This window comes from Sus scrofa, chromosome 16 (assembly GCF_054392235.1).
Source record: "Sus scrofa isolate SSC_HxYL_T2T_F1_AM1 chromosome 16, Sscrofa_HxYL_maternal_Yorkshire_Landrace_v2.0, whole genome shotgun sequence".
In the NCBI taxonomy this organism is placed as follows: Eukaryota; Metazoa; Chordata; class Mammalia; order Artiodactyla; family Suidae; genus Sus; species Sus scrofa.
This window is the reverse complement of record NC_139398.1, coordinates 29463441-29481480: the sequence shown is the minus strand read 5'-3', so window position 1 is coordinate 29481480 and position 18040 is coordinate 29463441. Positions and strand designations below refer to the sequence as shown.

At 37.1% G+C, this 18040-nt stretch overlaps 1 protein-coding gene across 3 annotated transcripts in view; it reads right to left on the bottom strand.

The window, feature by feature from the left end:
* Positions 1-16328, bottom strand: part of CDH6 (cadherin 6) — a 245990-nt gene extending 229662 nt beyond the window's left edge. For all 3 annotated transcript variants that reach the window (XM_085002025.1, XM_085002024.1, XM_085002028.1), the window contains exon 1: positions 16239-16328. The gene's annotated coding sequence lies outside the window, so the exon portion shown is untranslated. The remainder of the gene's footprint in view (positions 1-16238) is intronic.
* Positions 16329-18040: the final 1712 nt, after the last annotated feature.

Here is an 18040-nt window from a genome sequence, read left to right as displayed (position 1 = left end):
TTTATTTAAATCCAGGACAATCTGCTACAGATTCTTCCTCAACCGAGCTGTCAGTTCACCCTCCTCTGGGGTGACGTGGTGGTGTCCGTGCTCCCAGTGTTGGACCTTCATTCCTGCATCTTTTTCTGATCTCAGAGGGGAGGATTAACTGAGCTTTACTTGCCTATCCAAGCAGAAGGCAGCTCCCCAAATTAATTGTTTGTTATTTGTGATCTTCTAGTCTTTTGCCTGTTATTCAAATTTCATTGCTTGAGGAGTTTATGGAGTTTTACTGATGGTAGCTAATCAAGATATATAGACTTTAACCGATCACTAGCGTTTATTAGATATGTACTGTGGATCTGTCTTTAGGATACGTAAAAAGAACACTTATATTATTCCTGCCTTTGATAGTAAGTAACTTAGATTGTTCTCACTTTGATAATAAGTCCTTGGACAACTTGGAAAGTGTGTGCATGTACTTCATACTACTGAGTGATTTTCAAATCAGACATCCTAGGAGGGCCATGTACTGGGCTGGACAGTCCTCAGCACTTAGGCTGCCTATAGCCATCATTTATCACCCAGTGGAAGCTGCCCTGATCATTGCTGTGGATCACAGCATCCCTTTTCCTGCCAATAAATGAGGATGGCAAAAATGGCTTATATGTAGAAATCATGAGCCCTTATGTTTTTGTTGGTTAGGTGGCCGGATGGGATCTGGTCAAGGAGGGGCTTCCCACTGTTTCCTCTCTCTCCATGCTACCATGTCATCTGCAACCTCCAGCAGCCTTTCAGGTTTACCACAGGGTGTTTCACATATATCATATATAAAGTGATGTGAAATGTTCGTGAAAATCTTTTTAGAGCTTTTTAGTGTTCTAGGCTTGGCTGTACTTGGGGGTAACTTTTGGGAACTTTAACTTGGGGGTCACTTTTGGGAACTTTAAATTTGAAAATATTTTTTTATTTTTTTTTATTTCCCCAATACACTATTTTTTTTTCCCTACTGCAGAGCATGGTGACCCAGTTGCACATACATGTATACATTCTATTTTCTCACATTACCATGCTCCATCATAAGTGACTAGACATGGTTCCCAGTGCTACACAGCAGGATCTTATTGCTAATCCATTCCAAAGACAATAGTTTGCATCTATTAAGCCCAAGCTCTCAATCCATCCCATTCCCTCCCCCTCCCCCTTGGCAACTACAAGTCTGTTCTCCAAGTTCATGATTTTCTTTTCTGTGGAAAGGCTCATTTGTGCCATATATTAGGTTCCAGATATAAGTGATATCATAGTTTTGGACAAAACTTTCCTTAAAAAAGACACATGCACCCACATGTTCATTGCAGCACTATTCACAATAGCCAAGACATGGAAACAACCCAAATGTCCATTGACAGATGATTGGGTTAGGAAGATGTGGTATATTTAGATACAATGGAATACTACTCAGCCATAAAAATCTTTTAAAAAATCCTATAGATCATTAAGCGAGAATTTCTGGGTGAAGTCTGGGCATTGACATTTAAACAATGTTTCCAAAGGTGATTTGAATGTGACATTAGAGCTGTATAACACTGCTCTGGACTGGAACGTAGACAAGAGGAATGGATATTTAAGGTAGAGGGTGGGCTAAAGAAATACCTGAGAGGGAGTTAGAATAGGGTTATAGGACTTGACTGAGGTTAGAAGATGAGGAGCCAGGTTGGGACTGTGTGATGCCCAGAGAGTACTTCCTCTGAAGGGTTTACTTTATCTTTTATCCCTAGAATTTAGGGATAGTCCCCTCTGTTGCCCAGTATTACATTTCTGCGTCCTAAATTGCACCTGCTTTTAATTGATGAAGGACAGGTCTTATAGAGAGAAATGTTGTCTTCCATACACAACATCTCTGTTGCTCTCAGAGAAGAAAAAGCCTCATACTGGAATGCGTGAATCTAGGAGTTTGCAGTGGTCATTAACACTGAGGTGAGCCATGATCTGAGGTGAAGGTGGGTGTGTTGGGGAAGTACATTCGTTATGGGAGCCACTTCAAGGGAACAACTAGTAGGAAAATGAGATAGAAATTTGCTTTCATAGTATGTACTAGAGAAAGATATTACTTGAGATTTGGGGTGAATGCTTGAATTGTATAGGCAACAAAATATAACTCGTGTGTGTGTGTGTGTGTGTGTGTGTGTATAAAATGTTTGCGTTCTCCATTTTACTTATCACTACAAATACCTATGAAATAGGGAAGCAAGCCACCTCACCCGAAACCAGTCCAATAAATGATCCTATAACTGAATAACCAATTCTTTAGATAGCCAGTTTGCCAATTTTAAAAATTTTATCCTATCGCTGCTTGGACTTTTGGCTAAGATGAAGTATAGTTTTATCCATTTACTAGAAATATGGGTATTAAAAAGTGGTTAAAAATAATCGTATCATATTGAAATTTAAAAATGTATTTCCAGAAACACAAATTAAGGCTTGTGTGTTAATTTAAGGAATTTTGTAAGACATATTAAATTTATCTAAAATTTAAAAAAATGGGAAGTGAGTAACTTAGAGCACATACGATAGGAATAAGAAGTGGACAAAATAATTTAGTGACCACAGAAATTTTTGGTGTCTAATAAGTGGAATATGTTGACCTGGTAATGCTTTGAGAAGGAATTCAACACAAAACCTGCAAATCATTCAAAGGGATGGAAAGGAAGTGAGAATGCATGGAAGGTATCACTATCATGTGTGGTAACATTGATGAGATAGTAAGTTCAAATGAGAAACAGGAACAGAATAGAAAAGCATACATTTGATTAAATCATAAAATCTTAAAACCTTAAACATGCTAAAAGATGGGTATATTAGAACAAGACAGAGACAAGAATGACCATGTTACTTGTATTTTGGCTACTAATTGCTAGAAATCATGTACTAATGTTGCAGTGCTACTTGAAAAACTGATAAGGGAACCTTAAAATTTTTGAAAAGCAGAAATGACATAGAAAAGAATTGGAAAGACATCGCATAAGCTGAAAAATTTCCATATGAAACTGAAATAACAATCAGTTGACTAACACTTTGCAGGAATCCTCAGACTGTCAGGAGCCATCCCATCCTCTATTAATTGCTATACTTTTTTTTTTAATGGTTAAATCTGCAGTATATGAAAATTCCTGGACCAGGGATTGAATCTGAGCCACAGCTGTGAGTTACACAGCAGCTGTGGCACTACTGGATCCTTTAACCCACTGCACGAGTCCAGGGATCAAACCTGCACCTCTGCAACAATCTGAGCTGCTGCAGTCAGGTCCTTAACCTACTGTGCCACAGTGGGAACTCCTGCCATATGTTTTATAACTAGTTGCTTTTTAAAAACAAATATTTTGGTAAATAGATACATTATAAATATGGCGGTTGGTCATTCAGCATATTATTTTTTTGTGAATTGACTAGGATGGTAAGGTTTATTCCAACAGTAGAATTACCCTCATTTCCAGAGAAACTAACTTAGTTTCATAGAAAAAGGAACAAGGTTCATGTCTTATATGCTCAAGGGTATGACTGCATGTTCCTTAGAAACCTGAAGACTGTAGAGTAGATCATGCAAGCTTATGTCTGATGTTTAAGAGGCACAATAAAAATAGTTCACAAAGCATATTAAAGGATATAGGTTAAAAAATATAAAATATAATATAGCTAATCACCAGGAAACCTCCTACCAAGCTTTTCAGAAGCACACATAATGTCACATGAGTTCTTACGGAAAAGAAATCTAAAGCTAGAGCGCTCCAAGTGCCAGTATATATGAGAAAATTGTCACTTCCAGATCTAGGATGGTATTTGGCACATGGTATGACATATGTCATCTTTGCTGCAAGCATTTTCTTATGCATATGGTCCCTCCAGCTAGAGGAGCCCATCCACAGTCTATTTTATCAATTGTGAATACACTCAGACTGAAAATAATCTTGCATTAAATAAAATCAACATATATTTGACCAAGAAAGCAGTATATATTTTATAGATACACTTTTTCCTTACCCTTTTCATTATTGCAAAAAAGACTGTGTACTGAAGGTACAGAATAGTTCCATGCCTACATACTAATCATTAATTGTGTTGTAACAAGAGTTTAAGAGTGTATGTTAAATATAAGAAAATTTTGTTCTGGATTCTATGTCCCATAATTGGCTAACTAAATGAAAACCTCCCCCCTCCCCTTTTTTTTTCTGATTTAAAAATGTGCAGCACTGGGAGTTTTACTAGTCAATGTGATTTAAAGATGTAGCTTTCAAAGGGAGTCTTGGCACAAATTCCTTAATTATGTCTGACCATTCCAAAAAAGTAAAATTTTGTTAAACAGCTAGTATGTAAATGAATATGTTAAATAAAAACAAGTTAATTCCCTTTTAATAAGGTTTTACGTGAAAAGAATGTGGTACATCGTTTGTGAGTTCTATTTTGATTGTTTGCTTTCTTTAAAAAATGCATGAAGGTAATTTTAGAATCTAAAATAGACCATGATTTAAATGCTCTTTTTAATAGTGGGAAAATGATTTTTCTAAAAGTACATTTTACTCAGTGTGGCAAGTAAATTTCTATAGACATTATGAGAATTCATAGCTAAACTTCCAGTTGCTATTTTTAAATGTTGTAAAGGACCACAGAATTATTCTGAATATCAAATAAATGGAATTTGGAAATACCCAAGAGTTCAGAAAACTAACACTAACATTTGAGTTGAAGAAATACTTCTTCACATTGCGAAAGAAATCTTTGTTATAGGATTTGCAAGGATGGTTTAGTACTTTTACCAATACTTTATGAACTTAGAGCCAGAAAGTCTAGATTTTGGTAAATTACAGTGGAATTAAACTGTTGTACTTTCTGTGGTGGTGTCTTATTTGATGCAGTCTCCATAGGCAAGGGGCCTTAACCCATCTCCCTCTCACATTGTTTTTGGCAACTATCATGACTCTCATAAGAGTCTCTCAGATATTCTCACTCTCCTTCTTCTGGTCCTCTGGTAGAATTATACTGCCCCATTCCCTTTGGAATTAGGCATGACCATGTGTTTTACTTTGAAGAAGGAAATGTGATAGTAGGGGATATATTATTTCTGGTGCAAGCTTTAAAAAGCAGTGTGCCATTTGCTGTATTCTATTCCCCTCTGTCATAGTGATTGGCACCTTTCTAAATGGAAGAGTCTTTGTCAGCTTGATTCCCAGAGAGAGGGCACATGGATCCCTCGGTTGACCCAGTGGATATGACTTGCTGTTATAAGGCATTAAGATTTTTTTTGTTGTTGTTTTTTTTTTTTTTGTCTTTTTAGGGCCACATCTGCAGCATATGGAAGTTCCCAGGCTAGGGATTGAATTGGAGTTATAGCTGTAAGCCTATGCCACAGCCATAGTAATGCAGGATGCTTACCCCACTGAGCAAGGCCAGGGATCGAACCCGCGTCCTCATGGCTACTAGTCAGGTTCGTTACCACTGAGCCACCATGGCAACTCCTAAGGCATTAAGATTTTGAGGGTTGTTTGTTACTGCAGCATAATGTTGCCTACCTTTACTGAATTTAACAATAATATAAGTAACAGCAAATTAGCTACTATGCCAGAAAAGAAAACAAACTAAAAGAAATAAATCATGAACTATTTGCTTAAGGTGATATCACTTTTTATGTGACATGTGAAGAAATATATATGGTGAAAAAATTAATCATTAGAACTATACTTAATTTTTTATTTGATTTTAATGTGTGATATGAAAATTTCCAGTGGTCTTGTGTCATTTTATTTTATGAGATAGAGTTAAGAAACTTCCATTTTCTTCTTTTTTTTTGGCCACACTGATGGCATACAGAAGTTCCTGGGCCAGGGATCAAACCTGAGCTATAAGAGTGACAATGCCAAATCCTTAACTGCTGGGCCACCAGGGAAATCCAGGAAATTTCTACATATGGACTAATAGTAAATATTTTAGGGTAGGCTGGCCCTCTGATCTTTGTCACAACCACTTAACTCTGTCATTTTAGCTGGAAATTAACACATGTAAATGAATGGGCAAGGCTGTGTTCCAATAAAGTTTCATTTACAAAAATAGGTGGTGGGCCTGGTTTGGCCTATTGTATGTAATTTTCCAACCTTTGTTATTAGGTAACATATTTATGAGACCTAGTATGTTTATATTGGCATCTCTTATATTTTCCTACATGACCAAAGCAAGCAAGTATATTTTCTTAGAAGTGAGTTCTGTTTTTTTGTTTTGTTTTGTTTTTTTACCATGTTCTAATTCTTTCTGTGTAATAGGTGGTATAATTGGCATCAGTGGAGAAATTACATTTACTATATAGTGAGAATGATGAATATTCAGTTTCTGATTTATTAAATGATTTTTAACAAATGTAATTTTTTTTATTCTAATAGAGATTGATATCACACACTTTGAGATGAGAAATTTATTTGAAATCCTGGAGGAAATTTGCATAAGAGCTAGGCCTACAACCCTGGTCTTCTGGCATCCACCTATTCCCATTCTGTTTCCATAATTGTACTTTGACTTCCAAATGCTAGAACAAGTTCACAAAGATTAGGCCAAGAATTTTAAACAGGTTTCCTGACTTTATTTAAAGACTATAGAAATTTATTTTAGTTAATATTGAATAAAGCAGGTGTTAAATGAGTATATGTGAATATATACAGAGTGTATTAAGCTACAGTTTAAGGTTTTTTCAAGGTAGGAGGAAAAGGAAGATGTAGAGTCCTGCTATTAACCTAATTTATGATGTTTACTTATTCCCACCTATCTGAGTAATGCTCCTTTTGTTCTCTTTATAATTCTTAGTTTCTATCTACCACCTTTTCCTCCACAAGATCTGCAAACATTAGCTGATTAATACTCAGTCTTCTTAGTTGCTGTGATCAGTGGAGGTAATCTCTCATAGCACGCTGATATCTAAATCAACATAATATATCTAAATCACCTTTGCTAATCTGTTGGAATTCGCTTAGTGTTTCCTGAGCTCATATCTCCACTACAACAGTGTATTTAGAAAAAGAAATAATAAGGACATAAAGATATGAGAATTCAATTCTGTAAAAAAAAAGAATAGGTTTTGTATTTGTGGTTTGAAACATTTCATCAAACTCTTTAAAAAGTTTTTTCTTTCTTTTCTTTTTTTATACTAAAAAAATTTTTCTACATACAAACTATCAGTTTAAGTGAACATTTTCCCTTACATTTCAGACTCTTTTTCTTTCTACATACGAGAAAAAATACCAAGAGGAGTATGTTTTAGAAATCTTTAGTTCAGCTGCATGTATCTTGCAACTTAAAGTACCATTTAGTTTACTTTCTTGAAGACCTAGATTATTAATTATAGCCGAATCTTGATTACTTGCACACTTTGTGGATTCTTGGTATCTATCCTTGATCACAGATTCGGTTTGGTTACTGTGGTATCCTGAATAATTACCATTCAAAGGCAGCCATATCCTAATCCCTGTGAATATATTATTTTACATGGAAAAAACTGCAGATGTGATTGACTGAAGGCTCTTAAGGAGGGGAGAAAATATTGGACTATCCAGTTGTTTCCAGTGTGATCACCATTGTTCTCAGAAGAGGGAGGTAGTAGTAGAGTTAGAACCAGAAAGAAAAAGATATAATGATAGAACCAGAGGTTGGAAAGATGTGCTTTGAAGATGGACAAAGAGACCATGAGCCAAGGAATTCAGGGAACCTCTAGAAGCTGAAAAAGATAAGGCAACTGATTTTTGTTCTAAAGCCTCCGGAAGAAATGTAGCGTTGCCAGTGCTTGATATTTTTGATTTTAGACTTCTGACCTCCAGAACAGTAAGAGTATGAATTTGTGTTGTTTCAAGCTGCTACATTTGGGTAATTTGTCGCAGTAACAATAGGAAATTTTTATAATTACCTTCCTAAATTGTCAAAGAATACAGGCAAGTTTTAATTTCTCAATGAGTATCTACAAAAGAAATAACCAGCTTCTGTTTCTCAAATGCAAGAATACATGTTTCAGTAAAATATACCTTTGTTTTAGCAAGAAAATAAAAAATAAACAAGTGGGACTACATCAAACCAAAGTTTCTATATAGTGAACCAAAGCCATCAACAAAGTAAGAAGACAACCTACAGAATGGGAAATAATATTTGCAAATAATAATTGCAAACAGTATATCTGATAAAGGATTAATATCCAGGAGTTCTTGTCATGGCTCAGTGGTTAGAAAACCTGACTAGCATCTATGGGGGCTCAGGTTTGATCCCTGGCCTTGCTCAGTGGGTTAAGGATCCGTTGTTGTGGTGAGCTGTGGCGTAGGCCAGCAGCTACAGCTCTAATAGGACCCCTAGCCTGGGAACCTCCATATGCCATGGATGTGGCCCTAAAAAGACAAAAAGACCAAAAAAAAAAAAGAAAGATTAATATCCAAAATATATAAAGAACTAATCTAATTCAATAGCAAAAATCAAATAGTTTACCCAATTAAAAAAATTAGCAAATTATCTGAATAGACATTTCTCCAAAGAAAATATACTAAAGGACAACAGGTACATGAAAAGATACTCATCAGGGAAATGCAAATGAAACCTATAATGAGATATCACTTCACACCTGTTAGAATGGTTGTCATTAAAAAGACAGGAGGTAACGAATGCTATCTAGGGTGTGGAGAAAAGGAAACTTTGTGCACTATTTGTGGGATTGTAAATTAGTGCAGCCACTATGAAAAATAGTATGAGGATTTCTCAAAAAATTAAAAATAGGGGAGTTCCTGTCATGGCTCAGTGGAAACGAATCTGACTAGTATACATTAGGATGCAGGTTCTATCCCTGCCTTGTTAGGTAGGTTAAGGATCCAGTGTTGCCATGAGCTGTGGCATAGGCCACAGGTGTGGCTGGATCTGGCATTCCTGTGGCTGTGGCATAGGCCAGCGGCTACAGCTCTGATTTGATCCCTAGCCTGGGAACCTCCATATGACTTGGTTGCAGCCCTAAAAATACAAAACAAAAAATAAAAACAAAAAAACACAACCAAAAAAAGATAGATGACTGGATAAAGAGGTTGTAGTACATATTTACAATGGAATATTATTCAGCCACAAAAAGAATGGAATCTTGCCATTTGCAACAACATGTATGGACCTGGGGGGTACTATGTTAAATGAAATAAGTCAAAGACAAGTGCTGTATTATTTCACTTATGTGTGGAATCTAAACCAACAAACAACAACAATAGAAACAAACTCATAGAAAAAGAAATTATACTTGTTACCAGAAGCAGAGGGTAGAGGGAGAAGGAAATAGAGGAAGGTGGTCAAAAGGTACAAACTTCCAGTTATAAAATAAATAAGTGCTAGGAATATAATGTACAACATGATTATAGCTAACACTGCTGCATGATGTGTAGGAAAGTTGTTAAAAGAGAGTGAATCCTAAGAGTTCTTATCACAAGGAGAAAGTTTTAGTTTTCTTCTTTCTTGTCTTTTTACTGTATCTATATGAGAAGACGAATTTTATTTGACCCTGTTGTAGTAATCATTACACAATCTATGTAACTCAAGCCATTATGCTGTACACCTCAGACTTATACAGTGATGTATGTCAGTTATTTCTTAAAAAAACTGGACAAATTTTGTTTCATGTTGTCATTTTGTTTTTTTCCTTTTTGGATAATTGCGAGTTCTTAGAAGTACTACTGATTTTAGACTAGACTTCCAGTTGTTACGAATTCTCTGTGGTTTGTTCAGTGTATTGTACTTTCTTCTTGTTATCTATGAATTTTAAGGAACACGGTGGGGAAATGGAAGTTGGCCTCCATTAGCTACTGCTACCAGAGCTTGGAGGGGTATGTTGTAGGCTCACTTACAATTAAGCACAGAAAGTGTCCCTCTTTTTCCCAGGGCCATTTCACCTGCATGGCCTGAGGTGGGGCCAGGGGCCAAAACACAACAAGGGAAACAAAAATCTTGTTACAAATTAATTGGAAGAGAGAACAGGAAATAGTAAGCTTCTTCACCCCTTCTCTTTACTCAAGTGGCTTTTGAATTTGAATTATTAAAAGGAGAATTAAATGAGAATTAAATTCCTTTTTTTTGTCTTTTTGCCATTTCTAGGTCCACTCCCATGGCATATGGAGGTTCTCAGGCTAGGGGTCCAATCGGAGCTGTAGCCGCTGGGCTACACCAGGGCCACAGCAAGGCGGGATCCGAGCCACATCTGCAACCTACACCACAGCTCATGGCAATGCCAGATCCTCAACCCACTGAGCAAGGCCAGGGATCGAACCCACAACCCCATTGTTCCTAGTTGGATTCATTAACCACTGAGCCATGACGGGAGCTCCAAATTCCATTTTATAATTGAGTATTTTTTAGACTTGGCCAGGGCCAACCTGCATAGGACTTTTAAAGACACAATAGTCCTAGAATTTTCTAGGACTTTGAATAATAAGTCTGGAAAAAGGATCAATCACTTGCTAGTGGGACACACAGATCCCACACCCTGTTGCTGTGCATCATCAGAACTCTTTGAAGAATCAGCCTGAAATTCTTATGGTTATATTGTACCTGTTACTTGTAGCTGGTTTCAGTTTTTATTAAGCCTGGAAGGAATACCTTTCATAAACTTTTGAAGGTTGCAAAATTTTAAATGCAGATTCCAATAAATACTTTGCGTTTGTATGTAGTCCTCCCTCCTGCTGCCCATTGGAGGTTGATCTGTTTCCCTTTTCTACCTGATTTTAGGACATATTCATTCTGGAAAGTGGTTATATGATTTACTGCCCAAGGGAAAAATAATTTATCTTTTTTTTTTTTTTTTTTTTTTTGTCTTTTTGCCATTTTCTTGGGCTGCTCCCATGGCATATGGAGGTTCCCAGGCTAGGGGTCTAATTGGAGCTGTAGCCACTGGCCTACACCAGAGCCACAGCAACACAGGATCCGAGCCGAGTCTTTGACCTACACAGCTCACCCCAACGCTGGATCCTTAACCCACTGAGCAAGGCCAGGGATCGAACCCGCAACCTCATGGTTCCTAGTCGGGTTTGTTAACCACTGAGCCACGACGGGAACTCCTAATTTATCTTTAAATTGGTGCTGAATTTAAAAACTTTACAGATTCTTTATAAATTGATGTATTTTCAGGAAAGAGATTAATAAATCGACCACTTATACTCGATGGGGGTGTTGGTATTGTACACAATAAGATGAATGTTATTATTTCATTAAAATAATTTCAGATCTCACTGAGGAGGCAAAATGTAAATGCTTTGGAAAGATTGGTTCATAAAGCACAAGTACATGTGGTCTTATATCTATCGAATGATGAAAAGTTAAAGAAGCAAGAAAAGATGGATAGAGAGGTTGAAACAAATCTTCCCAGATGAGATGGGGTTGAGTTAGATTTTGAAGTATGGGGAGAATTTAAGAATGTGAAGAAAACAAAGGAGAAAGTCTAAGATGCCAGGAGATATCAACAGCAATTATGAGCACATTGTGTGCCAAGGATTGAGAGGAGCCCTGATTTTTGCTGCTGAAAATGTGCATTTATCATCTAATTGGAGGGCAGGTCATCACAGTAATTTTCTCTTCTCTGAGATTCTCATGAGAAACATACTCTTCATTTCCAGGTGGGACCCAGCTTTTCCTCTTTTGTGCCAGCCTCAGCTGGTGAAGTGCTGTCTTAGCCGTAACAGCAGATTTTTCTCCAACAGGCACAGACTTATCTTAGAAGGCGTAGCATCCTGTCACTTTTCACTTAGCATTTGCTTCAAATAGATGAAAAAAAAATCGTTCTAGCAATTGGACGTTTTGCAGTATCAACAAAAGCTGTGTGGGCTGGAGTCCTTCAGTGTATAGTTTCCCTGTTAAGGCCTAGTGGTATCTCAGATTCCCCCATCCCTCATCAGAACCAACAGTAAGGCATAATTGTGACATTATCACAACTTCATCTTGTCATTCTTTAATTTATTCAAAAATAGTTTTTTGCCCTCACAGTTTGAAAATATGACAAACTGAAAAACCGCCCTTGAAAGTGAAAACAAAGTGGGTTACGACAGATTCTGTTGTGAGGCACGACTTCCTAATTATTTCATGGGGCTCAAAACCTTTCGGATGAAGAACCTAATTTTGGAAATAAACTTCTTTCCAAGAATGAAAACGTGCCACATTGCTGAGTGCTGCTGTTATAACTGAGAAGGGGAACCCTCAGGCTGTGCAGGAGACCAGCAGCCATGGCACCTTCTATACTTGTTTTAATATGCATACTCGCAGAATTCTCCCAAACCCACTTTCATCCAGCTGTTAGTGCTGGCTTGGCCTCCAACAACCATGACCAAATACTATTTTTTATTTTTATTTTTTGGCCACACCCACAGCACATGTAAGTTTTGGGCCAGGTATCAAACCCACACCTCAGCAGTGATCCAAGCCACAGTAGTGACAACACTAGATCTTTCCCACTGAGCCACCAGGGAACTCTGCAAAATACTAATCTTATGACTCCCTATAATTAAAAAAATACAAGCTCTTTAGGGCAAAAGAGACCTTCACATTCAAGGTTTTCAACAAATTTCCCCTCTGTGTACCATTTTTAGAGCCAGGTATATTACTGCTTCTTACCTTCATTACCTCTAAGTGATGACCCCAGAATGTATCTATTCTCATTTGATCCAGATGGTTTGAACAACCGATTGGGATGAAGGCCCCTAATTCAGTAAGTACAAGGTCAAATTGATTAATTATCTCCCCTAATTGCTTAAATCTCCTACTTCAGCTAATTACATTGTCATTCATTCTGATGCTCAAACTGAGAATCTTAAACTCATTTATGGTCCTCTCTTCTTCACTACCCTTCATCTTTCCCAGTGTCTCTGTTCTTACAGGGACTCTGGTTCACTTTAGACTCTCTAATTTCTCACCCAATTAACAGCATAGACATCTCATTCTTTCTGTAATCGTCAACATATTCTTTGCATTGCCTCAAATAAAACGTCTTCCCAAAACGTAAGTCTGTTCATTAAACTGTTCTTTCAAAACACTTTACTCAAAGAAAAATATTTAAATTTCTTGGTATGGATTATGTGCTTCTTTATAAACTGGCCCCAAATTATTTTATTAATTTTCCATCTAACATTAGCATGTAAAGTATGCTAGACACCTAGAAATTGCCAGTCCCTTCTCAAATATATTGTTTTCTGTTAAATCTTTTTGTTTTTCTTCATTTTTACTTCATTTTCTTTTCCACACATATTAAATCCAATCCTTTAAGGCAGTTCAAATGCTACCACATCAGTAACTTATTTCCAATCTTGTCCTTTCAACTGTCATTAACTTTTTCTTTTCTTTCTTCTGGCATGTATCAAGTTCTACCTCATAGTATAATTTAATACAAGGAAGTTCGGAATTGTTATCACAAGTTTAGGTTCAAGTCTGAGTTTTTCCTTATCTGTGTTCTTAGGCAGGATATCTAATGTCTTCTTGATCAATAAGAAATGGATATATTCACTTTTAAGGGATAAAGTAGATAAATTTCCTTATTAAGTTATGAAATGCTATGAGTGTGATTTTTTTTTTTTTTTTTTAGTATTTGTGGAACCAGAAGATGGTTATTATTCTAAAGCTATTTCTGAAGGCCTAGTGGGGCAGGGACATTGAAATAATAACTTTTGGTTGAACTATTCAGGGGTAGATTTAAGCACAAATGGCAGAGAGCAGTCCAAAGAATCTTTGAATGGGCAGTGCCCACCTCTAGGTTCATAGAAATCTGGCTGCCACCACTCTGTTAGGTAAAAACCTGTGTTTTTTGGAGGTGGGAAAATCTGGGCTTAAATGCTGAGCCAACCATTAAAAGAAAGTAAGATGCTGAGCCATCTTACTTCTTTGAGAGTCCATTCCTCCCTGTAAATAATCCACTGGTAAGGATTTGTCTGTTTTGAAAGGCACCAATTCTGTGAAACATCACTCCTTTTAGACAGCACAATTGTAGGAAATTTAAAAGAAAAGGATTTGGATTCTCATATGATGCGAGGGAGAAACAGTTTCATTGGTATTCTGAAGAAATGTTTTCAGCTCTCAGTCCAGTCCTAGAACTGGGGTTTCTCATTTTGAAGCAATTTTTGGCAGCAGGGTATTCATCATGGAAAAATGGAAGGTTCTGATTATACTGATTTGGCAGTGTTCTTCCTAAAACTGGAATTTTATAAGGAAGTACCCACCCACATGGGCCTAGAAGAAGGTTCAGGAGTCTGATTACAATTTGGACAAACAAAGAATCTTTGTCAGCGTTTAGTAAGTATACATTCTGTACATAATAGGCACTAAATAATTCCTCCCTCCCTCCTTCCCTTTCTTCTTTCCTTCCTTCCTTCTTTCTTTCCTTCCTTCTTTCCTTCCCTCGCACTTAAATAGGTTCCCAGCTTAAACTGTCTGACAAAAATCCTATATCAAATGTGTTCAGTTTGACTCCCAAGAAAATGATTAGAAGTGACTGTGTTAAGAAAGATTGTGAAGCTCTGTGTGAGCTTATTGGGAAAGCCAATTAATAAAATTTGCCATAGAAGTGCCATGGGGACAGTGGCAGCAGGCAAGCAATGTGTTTTTCATCCTTGATGTATGTAGATGACATGTGGCTATTCAGTTCAAACAAATGTTCCTGGAATGGTTCAGAGGCAGCACTCTGTTAAATATAGGCACCAGATATTATGGTCTTATTTCAAGTCCAAGGATGCTTGCCTAATTTTGAAACTATGGGGTTTTGTTGTTGTTTAGACTAAGGATACTGATAACTAAAATCTTCAAGAAAACAAACAAAACCACCAACATATTAAGCCTACATTGGATTGTTATTACCCATAGAAGGATGAACTCTGTTTTTCAAAATATACATATGCTTTCTCTACTTCTTCAGTTCCTCAGCCTGAAGAAACTAAATGGTAAATGCTTTTGAAATTCAATTGCCACATAATAAATAAAGTTATTTACTGCTAAATACCATCATGGCATTAAGTTTTTAGAATTTTTTTTTTTAAGGGCTGCAGGTGCAGCATATGGAAGTTCCCAGGCTAGGAACCACAGCCACAGCAATGCTAGGTCTGAGCCGTATCTGTGTCCTACACTACAACTCACGGCAGTGCTGGATCCTTAACCCAGTGAGTAAGGTCAGGGATCGGACTTGCATCCTCATGGATACTAGTAGGGTTTGTTTCTGCCAAGCCACAACGGGAACTCCAAGTTTTTAGAAATATTAAATTCACTTTTTAGGAATGGATTTTTGTGATTTGAGTCCACTTCCCTTTGACTTACAGGAATATTTGCAGTAATCTCAGTCTCTCCTTTTTGCCTGGATAAAAGCTTCTACCCTCTTGCATTCTTCTTCCAAGAGCTGATCCAAAGGCTGTGGTGAATAAATAAATAGGGGTTCTTTTTTCCAACCTACTCCACAGGAAGCATCTAAGAATTTATGGATTCTCCATGGTGTATGGCATCTGAATAGCTCAGGCAAAAGCATGCACACTGTCTCTTGCTTTCTCTTTCTCTTCTGGTGGGAGGGACAGGAGTGTTTAAATTTCCAGAGAAGTTACCTTAATCCTTTTTTATGTTTGCCCTAAAAATTAGTCTGTGGTTGTTTTTTTTGAGTGTGACAGCGTGTGGATATTTTAGTTACTACCAGGTAAGGCTCAGTCGCATCTCATTCTTTCAGGACCTCAGGGGATATTTTGCTACATTGCTCAAATCCTCTCTTGGTTCCCCTACATTTGTTAAACTGAGGCCCAGAGATTATAGTTAAGCCTAGCAGTGCATGCTGCTCTAATGCTGATCATTAACTGCCTGTCCAGATGGTCCCCGCTCTCGCTGACAGATAGTAAGTCTAAATTGTTCATCTCCAGTGTTTCTTGTAGACTGCCCAATATGTTTACTGTGGTCCATTTACAGGAGGGTGACATTAAGCAGATCTGATGCTAACATTCTGGCACTAGTCCTGATGAGCAAAGTGGCAGATCTGGGGAGGAATGTGGAGGACACAGTAAATGAGTAAGTTATACCCGAAAGCACCAGTGTTCTGAGGGCGACCGACTATTTTAGTCATTTGTCAAAGACAGGTAGGAATTAAAGCTTAGTGCTCTGTTCATGCTGGCCTGGAGAAGATTAGCAGTGCAGCAACTGACACCTCAAACTACTTTCCTTTAAGTCATGGAAACAGCAAACAAGCAACAACAAAAAATCAGTCTCATACCTACCTTAAGGTCATTCTCATAAATGTCAATCATGCTGAGATCTGTGGGGTTTCTGGAGACATGTATCACAAGAGACTTACAACTCACTCACATGCAGCTTAAAAAATGCATTCTCCTTTTAAAGTTGTGTGCTAATGGTCCACTTGATCTCACAGCTCTTTTAGTTTCACATTTCTCCTAGCTTACCTATTAACTCAGGCAATGTCCATCTTTATTTTCTGGTCCTAGGAGCCATATATGCTAATGCCGAAAGCAACTTTTCTCATTTCCTCCCCCCCCTTTTTTTCCCTTTGAAATAATAGGCAGGGGACACTTGAAGGGGCCGAATAACTAATTCAGAACGCATAGTCACATTTTGAGTAGTGATCTCAAATCTCTTTAAAAGACCGAGTGTCAATTTTGTGCAAACCATTTGGCTTCAAGATATCATGGAGCCAAGAAACTACAATCAGATTCCTGCTATCAGACAGGTTTACATGTAAAACACCAATCCTGTTAATCAAATACATTGTGAGTTTTCTTTGGAAATCCCACCATGGTTTCTCAGTTTCTAGAAAGCCATTAATTGCTTGGTAGTCAGTTTATAACTATTAATCATAAAGATGTGTAATTCAAGTAATTCTGACTTTAAAAAATGAGTTGGGGAGTGCAAGAGGAGAAGCAGAAAAAACTTAATAACCTCATGCAATATAGTGGGTGGGAACCACACAATCCAAGGCATTGTACGGAGGAGGGGGACAGGAAGGATAACTGCAGGGCGATAACATTATTTTGGTCTTTTGTAACATAACCTATAACTTATGACTTTCTAGATCTCTTGGGCTTAAAATATAAATATTTACTTTTCCTTGGGAAACAAAGCAACACAAAATATTTTAGCTTCTCTAGATATATGGAATAACAATGTTTTGGAGTTACTCATTTTTATGACAAATAATTTCAGGGCAGTGAAAATGGTTCTTACATATTGAGAAAGAATTTATAATATGAGAGGAAGCAAATCTAGATATGAAAGCTGCAAGATAATTTTTCTCTAAGCTTTTCAAAGTTCCATTCAACCTCACTCTTTGATAGCAGTGGTGATGGAAAGAGTGTTTGGTGTGTGTGCTTCAAGGCCCTGAAATGATCCTTCTTTTTCTGGTCTTCAAAGTATAGAAATTGTTCCATCCTACTTTTTTACTTCAAACCGTACTGTCTGGTGGTCAGACTTTGAACTCTGGGTGAGAATAGAATTAGCCTTCAGGAACTTTGGGGGAGATTTATAAAATAAGCAATGAACATTTCTTTGCTTTCCAAAGACTTTTTGCAACCATTCCAATAACATCCCTGGTGGGCTATAATAAGCATAGTTAAAAAAAAAAATCTCTCTTGGATCTCTACTGCCCCACTTTCTGGTTTTGAACAGCTACCCAGGAAACTATTATCTCTAAAAGTGTTTCTATTCTTATGTGAAGAAGGCAAATATGAGAAGGCTCCCTTAGGCTCCTCTAAAGGTAGGATTAGAATTGAAGAATACAAGAATGAAGGGACATTTTCGGACTTTCACCCAATTTCATCTTTCTCACTTGAATCTGAGAGATTATTTTCTTTAATGTGTTGATGAAAAATTAACTAGTTGATCTAAGAAAGAAATGGAAAATTTTATTCAAGCCAAATTTGAGGATTATAACCTGGGAAGAGCCTCTCAGAAAGCTCTGAGAACTGTTCCACCCATTAGAAATAAAGGCAGTTGTATAAGTTTTTTTGTGACAGAGGGCTTTACATTAAATTATGTATTATTGACAGTTTATACAATTCAGATATAA